Consider the following 673-nt stretch of genomic DNA (forward strand, 5'->3'; position numbering starts at 1 on the left):
AGGAACTTAAATCATCAAGAACAATTAAATGAACATAGGATTTTATTCCTATTTACTTAGGGTAACGGATCCCATCTTGATCAACACCTATCTCCATATATAACTAGTAGGAGCCAACACATGCCCATATATCCACACACAGTATGAGTATGACAGCAATATCAAACTCAAACCACCTATATACAGGATAACTGTGTTATCTCTGGTCTAAAGATTATATGCACTGATATGATATATGACAATGCATTGACAAGAGTAAACTCTACGTGCTTGTCATAAGTGCCACTGGTTCAGCTTACTTATCATATATAAGTGTCTATCATGTTTGTTATGTGGCATGAGACTCACCGCTCCAACTTATTAATATCTCATTTTAATACTTTGGAAATAAACATGATTACAATATTTCTGGATAAGTTATGTCCTTTGTGAAGTATCCTTGATTGTGAATCAATTTATGATACTTTGTACTAGAAATATTGTCACTCATATTCTTAACAATTTAATAATATAATTTCTAACAAAATATCAATGGACCTTTTCAATTACAATTAAATAGATTATATAAACAGAAAAGTGTAATTGTCTTTTATTAATAAAATATGTATAAGATACATACAAAATGATATGCTCTAGTGCATACTATTAACAGGTAGAATCGGCAAAATTGGTT

This window comes from Hevea brasiliensis, unplaced genomic scaffold (genome assembly GCF_030052815.1).
Source record: "Hevea brasiliensis isolate MT/VB/25A 57/8 unplaced genomic scaffold, ASM3005281v1 Scaf69, whole genome shotgun sequence".
NCBI lineage: Eukaryota > Viridiplantae > Streptophyta > Magnoliopsida > Malpighiales > Euphorbiaceae > Hevea > Hevea brasiliensis.